The sequence below is a fragment of the Electrophorus electricus genome, chromosome 5, assembly GCF_041902795.1.
Source record: "Electrophorus electricus isolate QZ-2024a chromosome 5, ASM4190279v1, whole genome shotgun sequence".
Classification (NCBI taxonomy): domain Eukaryota; kingdom Metazoa; phylum Chordata; class Actinopteri; order Gymnotiformes; family Gymnotidae; genus Electrophorus; species Electrophorus electricus.
Genome location: NC_137501.1, coordinates 825,001 through 832,500, shown reverse-complemented (window position 1 = coordinate 832,500; position 7,500 = coordinate 825,001).

The window sequence follows — 7,500 nt, the reverse complement described above, 5'->3', positions numbered from 1 at the left end:
ACTAGTGTACTACAACATTGCTTCACACTACTACACTAGAAGGCACTCTATACTAGTGTACTACAACACAGCTTCACACTAGTACACTAGAAGGCACTCTATACTAGTGTACTACAACACAGCTTCACACTAGTACACTAGAAGGCACTCTATACTAGTGTACTAGAACACAGCCCCACACTAGTACACTATAAAGCACTCTATACTAGTGTACTAGAACACACCCCTGCACTAATGCACTAGATCTGCCTTCACTCTGTGTATAATATATAATGACATTAATCCACTAGAGTGCGGAAAGCTTGCCAGTTTGTACATTGACTTTAGCCAGAGGCTAATAACTCAGCCCCAACGCTGTCAGTTCCAGCCCCCCTTAACCCTGGACAAGCAAGAGCTCCATCTCCCAAAAGCCATGGTTACGGACACCATGGTTACGGAAGCCATGGTTATGCAAGACCAGTTCCATGTATTTCAAAAACACCCTGAAAATGTAAACCCTTGCAAAAGAAAACTTGGGCATCGTGGTTTCTTAATAAGCAGTTTTCATGCATGCATGTGCACACACACAAACACACACAAACACACACACACACACAAAGACAATGAATTTTAAAATATGACAGACTGTGTGGTGTAATGATGCATAAAGTGAATACATTTGCACAACTCCATCCACATTGTTGGCTCTACCTGCTGGCAGGAAGAGAATAAAACTTCTCAGCAGGACAATTATGTCTAACTGTCTTATTTCATGCAACTGACATAGACCATAAAGAGCGGAGTTTCTCAGCTCTTGTGCTTAAGATCACTCTGCTCTAACACACTCGTTTAAAGGCTTGTTAATTAGCTAGTGTGTGAGAGGCAGGGGACCATGCTAAAATGGGTGGTGCCAGTCTGAGCTGTAGCCCTGCGGTTGTACATGTGCACGGATAATATAAACTGGGCGAGCTGGGGACTTCTGTACTGCTGCACAAATGTTAGATGATGCTAGATTTATGACATACTTATGAAGGGACAGCCAATCTTTAGTAACAAGCATTCTTCAAAAACCAAGAAGATTCTTACTCCTCTGTGTGTGTGTGTGTGTGTGTGTGTGTGTGTGTGTGTGTGTGTGTGTGTGAGAGAGAGACTCATAGACATAATTAGGCATAGCTTTATTCTGAATCATTGTAAATGACAACATCATATGAAAATAGACAGACTTTGTAATTGCGCATCTGTTATTGATGTATAAAATATTGAAGCCAGTGTCAAGCTCATCAGTAAGTATAACCCTAAAGTAAATCTTCTTATTAATAATTTAATTAACAATAACTGCAATTTGTTATTGTGATAGAACATTGTACCAATATATTGTGCAACACCTGGCATCATACTAAATTTTCATTGACTAAGGTGACCTTCTGAAGGTGGTTTGGTATTCGAATAACAAAGTTATCACTGGAAGATACTATATCTGCCTGTGAATCTCCAGGGAAACAAGGCAGGTTTTTTATTTATTTTATTTGTGTGTGTGTGTGTGTGTGTGTGTGTGTGTGTGTGTGTGTGTGTGTGTGTGTGTGTGTGTGTGTGTGTCCATCTGTGGTCATCTTCAGACCAGCTGCTATTGTTTCCTCTGGTGAAACACGTCATACACACAAAATATTTAATTACAACCGGATGGGCTGACAATTATATTAGCACACAAAGACACACAGACAAATCCCCTCTTGTTCTTGGGTTCCAGCTCTGTGGATCTGGTGACTCATGGCCAGACTGAGAGCAGAGAGCAGCCAGTCCTACCTCCACACTTACCTACACCACCTGGTCTACCTCCACCCTCACCTACACCGCTTGGTCTGCCTCCACCCTCACCTACACCACCTAGCAGGGGCAGAGGAGATGGATGGATGGATGGATGGATGGATAAGGTCCATGGCATAGTAAATGCTAATCACATTGACCAAGCTGTGATTGCTAACACATACATAATAACAAACATTGGACATCCAAATATACAACGTAGTTACAGCTACTGCTCAGTCACTGGAGAATCACGGAATGAGGGTACTAAAACTTAGATTACTGCAGATATGTCAAACCCAGAAATATTAGTTTTTCTGACCTCAGAATTTAGCAGAAGCTTCTAAACCTCCACCAATGCACAGGGACCCTCTGCTGTCCCACACATCTCACAGCTTCTTGTCATGGAAAACTAAATGTGTTGGAGCAGGACACACCATAAAGGTTCAGCAGAGCATCAGAGTAATCAGGTCTTTAGAAATCAGGTTTCCCCTATTGGCTGTACATAAACCCCGGTAGTACATGCCTACCTTTGGTACTGCTACTCTGTCAAATATCTACATCACCAATAGAATAAGATCCATTTATTTTTTAAATTTTACTAAGTGACATGGATTTAAAATGGTTAACATGGTTCTAAATTTCACATATTTATAAACTTTATTTATAAACTGTGTTGGCCTTTAGATTGCAAACAGTTCCCCACCATCAAAAGCCAGACTGAGTCATCTCACCTCTGCCCTGCTGCTCTGTGTGTGTGAACAATAAGATCATACAACATTAACCTCTCCACGTGTCTACAGGAGTCATGTTCACCTGTCCCTCTGGGAGCTCCTGCAGTAATTAAACAGAGACAGAGTGTGTGTGTGTGTGTGTGTGTGCGCGCGCGAGTGTGTGCGAGAGTGTGCGAGAGTGTGTGTGTGTGTGTGAGAGAGATACATTACATATTAATACATACATATTCAAAAAGTAACCACATCTCACTGAGTTGTTTTGCCAAATTGTTAATGAAGCAAATCGAAATGAGCAAGAGAGACAAAAAGAGAAAAAGAGAGTAAAAGAAGTGCAGAAAGAGATGAAGGGAGACCAGAACGAGATGAAGGGAGACCAGAACGAGATGAAATATTAAAAGTGATATTTTCTTCACTCAACACAGTGACCAACATTCTTTGGTATCATGTAATCCACATGCAACCTGACAGTCGAATAAAAGATGTATATCCCTCTGTCTCAAAAGTCTTGCTCTACCTAGAAAAGACAATATACATGTTCAGTATTTGAGCCTATCCAGGCAGGTCCAGGGGAAGACGGGGTATCACAGAGGGTGGGATGTTCCCCTGAGCACACGCTGCTGTGTATGCGCGTGCTTGTGGGGGGCAGTGGAGTCTCAGTGGTGAAGGTACTGCACTAGTAATCATACAGTTAGTAGTTCAACAACCTCCACTGCCAGGCTGCCACTATTGGGCCCCTGAGCAAGACCCTTAACCCTCAATGACTCAAATTCTTTTTAGTCAGAATTGTAAGTTGCTTTGGATAAAAGTGTCAGCTAAATGTATGGGTGTGTGTATGCGTGCCAGATTGTGTGCTGACTCAGTTTTTCATGAGCACAAAACACAGACTTGCTCAAAGGCGTCAATTCCAGTGTGTTTGATGAATGTGCTCAGCAGTACAGCTTCCACGACTGTTCTAGGCAAACTGGGGAATTTTCATCTCATTCAAGATAAACAGGCCTTGATTTGAAGCAGTTTAGAGTATAGAAGTACTAGAGTACAGAGGCTCTGTTAGGTACTGCAGAGTACTAGAGTATAGAAGTATTAGAGTACAGAGGCTCCGTTGTGTCGCTCCTTATGCGCAGTGAGTTCTATGAACCCCACTTTTCTCCTGGTGGTGTCACCTGAACTGCCCCTACAGGCTTGTAAGTGAGGATATATTCTCAGTGCACCTTCCCAGATAGAACAAAGATGAATCGCTGTGTCTCAACCCACCGCCTTGCTAAACTGGTCTCAGTGTCAAACACAACACAACCCACTGCTATGGAAACAACTGTAGAACAAAAAAAACCAAAACCCATCTGATATTCAACTTTCCCTTTCCTTAATGCCATATTCCCTCCTTGTTAAGACAAATTAATAAACCCTGTAATAAGGACATAAAGTGCATGATGACAGTAATCATACCCATCTAGAGCAGTTTCCTAAAACATTTTTCTATGTTTCTGTCTTTGGTCAGAATGAGATTTAAGAGACATTTAAGTGGCAGAAGACATTTAATCTAAAATATTTTTAAAGACGAGATTAAACTAAAACTTAATTACTTGGCTAAAAGCACATAGAGGTGGATAAATCTTTAAGTAATGAATTATTCTCCAAGTGCTTTGTGCTGCAGAAAGCAGACTTGCGTTCAAAATTAACATTATGCATTTAATTCCGATATCCATCTGGTTCTATGCTGTAAATTATTTGGGGGATAGTTTCAGAGCATGCTACATAAAACATATCACCTTACTTCAAAATCACACTAGAGACTTTGCTTCAATAGTTTTCTTCAGTTTTTTTTAAACCTCTCTTAAAAAACTAAATGTTTTCATGAGGTGATTAGTTCTAAAGTACTTAAATCCTTCCTATAGTTATAACATTTAATGGGCAATACAGACACATTTTAAATACAGTGGCAAATTGCTTTTCACCTTCCACCTCAGATAGCCTCACACACACAGATTCATATGAAAGTTTGTTCCCTACCAAAAAAAAACCCCATTATCTTACAGCAAAGCACATAAATATATCAAAACACAACACAGTCTGCATTACCACAACACAACACAACACAGTCTGCATTACCACAACACAACACAACACAACACAGTCTGTATGATGGAGTTACCCTCCACCACAGTGTGATCATATGGATTCTGTGTTTGAAATGCACATATGCTTTGTGTGTATATATTTATATGTGTGTGCATGTAAATGAACACACAGGGATTGTTTGGACCAACTTTATTGGTGTGATTTATTAAGTAATTAACATGCATGGAAAAAGTATTATTTAGTGAAGACCTTTAGGGGAAGAATAAATTTACTATAAGTATTTGAGATTAAATATTGTTCTCACAATATGTTACTAGAGTTTAAGTTTAATATTTATCTGGCCAAGAAAATTTGTATATTTTAACTAAGTAGGTAAAACAAAAGTAGGTTAAGAGAAAAATAAACTTACCTTTTTTTTTTGTGGAGAGACTTCCATCTTGTTTTGGAGGAAAAATCATAGCCTGTGTTGAAGGGGACTTTTATGGGGAATTTTCCCACTCAGAGACAGTAAGTGATGTCACCTCATTTCCTGATTTTCCCTATACACGTTTCTGAGGAAAAATTCAATAGAGGGATGGTTTGAAGTTGATTGATATGGGAGAAGTTATGATTGCTGGATTTTCCTTGAATTTGTAAATAATTGTAAATACAACATTTTTTCTTTTTTGAATATTTTTGTTTGTTTTTGATTTGATATTTCATTTACACTGGAGCACTGGGAAATAGTCAGACTCATTTTGGACGAGTCCACTGATGTCAGTGTTTCAAAGTAGCTGCACATGTGGTCTAGTATTTCAATCCTAAAATAATTCCAGTTGTGTCCACATTCAGTATCCACCCTGCAAAGCATGAGGCGTATACAGCAGAGGCCAAAGATAATTGCAGGTGGCCGGAGTGCCCCACGTGCCTGCTATTGACGAGTCTGCAGGATCCAGTGGGAAGAACTTAACCTCCACTTTGAGTTGATGAAGACCACTGGGCACTGATGTGTTGTGGATTTTATCCACACTAGGTATCAGCTGTCTAGCTCACATTCTTGAAATGAATCCCGTCTGACATACAAGTGGCAGTGATGTCATCTGAGGCAAACAAACATCCTGCTTTTTGGCAATCTGATATATAACGTAACAAGTTTACAGTGGAGTTTGCCAAAGTGATGGCGAAGATTTACCTCCTGAAAGATGGCAATGACGTCTTAGTTAATCACCATGCCAACTGTGTTGGTTGTTTTTGAGAGCCCCTAAACAACTGACAAAATTGTTTCCCAATTGAAAAACTCCACTGAAAATACAGTAGGGTTTCGGAGTGAAACAACACGGATTCTTCCGGATCATGTCCATTTGAAGAACTGTCTAGAGCTGCAGTCAGTGTGGAGGTTGAACCGTGCAGGAATATCTGCGCTCCATAGTCCTGGTGCTCTATAGTCCATGCTCACATCTCTTGGAGCGGTGCTGACCATTGTTGGCTGGATACCAGTATAAACTACCACATGAAGGTCACCTCACCCTCTTCTGCCGCGCCGAGCTTAGTGAGAATGCTGGAGAATTTCCTTGCCAACCTATGATTCATCGTACTTACGCATACGAGGAGTGGACCTTCTGGAGTGGGTGGAGACACACCATTGCTGGTGGCAGAGTGCACAGCAGTGTGAGCGAGAACGATGCCAATATCTGGAGGAAACCATTGAGCAGATTGACAGCCAAGTAGCACATCAGAGCCTGAATAGAGCTGAAGAGAGGTGTAGAGAGCTGGAGAAAGGTGGAGAGAGGTGGAGAAGTGCTAAGCACACATCATGTTGACGTTGCCAGCTGAGATTTGATATATGTCATATATGACATTCCTTGTTCTTAGCTTGTACTTATAATTGTTGATCAGTTTAGTAGCATATTAACTGACTACCAATACACTGCTTAAAATATTATTGTTCAGAATGTGTAGTATTACTAGTTAATAAGAAAAAATGTATTTAGCAATTGCTCAATAATTCAATGTGTTGTTTAAAAATAAAAATATCTGATCATAAAAATGTTTATAATAATAATAATAATAATAATAATAATATAGTAAACTTTATTTGCATAGCATTTTATAAAAATGCAGTTTACACAGTGCTGGAGGTGGGTACCACTTTCAAAATCATGTTGAGTGACAGCAGTCACTTAGTGCTGTGATTGGCTGAATATTTATTGTTTCACATGTGCACATTCCAGTGTGCAAATAAAGTTTAAGTACATGTGTGAACATCTTTTCACAATGTCAAAATCTTTCTGAACCTCGTGTGACTCCAAGACTTTTTTGACCTTGCAAAAGTCATTGAGTAAGAGTATAATGTACTCTATATAACATATACACTGTAGAGTATAAAGTACAATTTGTTCAAAAGGTTATTACCCACCTCTGCTAATACTTCAGTTATACTACTAACATTGCAACCTATACTGCTAATATGGCAACTATACTGCAAATACTGACATTTTTACAACTAATAACTGCAATTATCACTAATACTGGTGCTAATACTACAACTATTCCACCAATACTGCAACAATTACTGCTAATACAAGTGTAATACTAATACCTTAACCATTACTACTACATTTTAAGTTCAAACATCATTCTGAGGTTGCCATGGCAATGAGGTAGCCATGGTGATGTGGAGTATTTGTACTTTCTATGGTGTGTAATTACAGCTGAACCCGGGAGGCTTTGGGCTGTGATTACTTCAGGCATTGTTCTAATTACCTGTCTGAGAGATCTTAGCACAACTTTGGGAATCTTCAGGACTTTGGGATAATTAGCACAGCAGCCTACTTCTTGGCAGGACGTTTCCATGCGGAACGTTCCTCTTTTACTTCCAGCAAAGGTCAGGAAAACTGACTTTCACTTCCTTTAACTTCCTAAACAGCCA